Genomic DNA, 949 nt, shown 5'->3' with positions numbered 1-949 from the left:
TCACTCTCTACTCAACATTAAATTTTTATATTACTAGAGAGGATCCTACCATAAAAATCAAAACATTTCTAATTTAACAGCCCCTCAGTGGCTCAGCAGCACATTTTAAGGCTCATAACACTTATTGTAATGGGTATGAATATAATATTAACATTAGAATTTTATTATTTACATGTAATTTAATTTCTTTTACCTGTTTAATATTTAAATGTATTTTGTATTAAATTTTTTTTTCCATAAAGTGGAGTTGACAGAAGTACATTTTTCAGTTTATTCCAAGTAGTAGCTTTATTATAATTGAATAAAACTTCTAATTGTGTTTACCCTTTTAGACATACTAAACAACAAATACTTTTAATAAAACTAGCAACTTAATAAGCACTGATTTATACTGACAGCTTCACACTTATGGCAAATACTTAGTTTCATGGTGATAGTAAATCTTTCTAATAGAGAGATAACACCAAAATCATGGCAACAATTGTTAAAATGGATGTAGTATAGGTACAACTGAGATTCTGAATTAAAACAAAATTTATAAATATATAAAAAATTTCCAGGCAGATAAAAAGTGAATTGTTCAGTAAAGCCAAATTAAAGGCTCATCACAAGTCAAATGTATTTTTCGAGTTAATACTCATAAGCTGAATAAAACAGTATCATGTTTCTAATACATTTTATTTTTTGTTTATTTTACTTTCAGAATAATATAATTTTGGATAATTTTAATGTAATGATTGAGTTATAGTTGTGCAAAATGTTTAACAGGGTTTTAATTTACGGCACTTGTTTGAAATATTGTAAGTCTTTGATGAATAATTTTACAGTTTTAAACTTTTTTATCTTGTATACAGATTTTATCTCAATTAAAAATTGTAATGAAAATTGAAAAAACATCAGGTGCAAGTGATCATTGCTCTATTTGGTTTGATGTTTTGTTGCATATGGA

The sequence above is a fragment of the Limulus polyphemus genome, unplaced genomic scaffold, assembly GCF_000517525.1.
Source record: "Limulus polyphemus unplaced genomic scaffold, Limulus_polyphemus-2.1.2 Scaffold1482, whole genome shotgun sequence".
Taxonomy (NCBI): domain Eukaryota; kingdom Metazoa; phylum Arthropoda; class Merostomata; order Xiphosura; family Limulidae; genus Limulus; species Limulus polyphemus.
The sequence above is the reverse complement of the archived record's forward strand: the minus strand, read 5'-3'. Positions refer to the sequence as shown.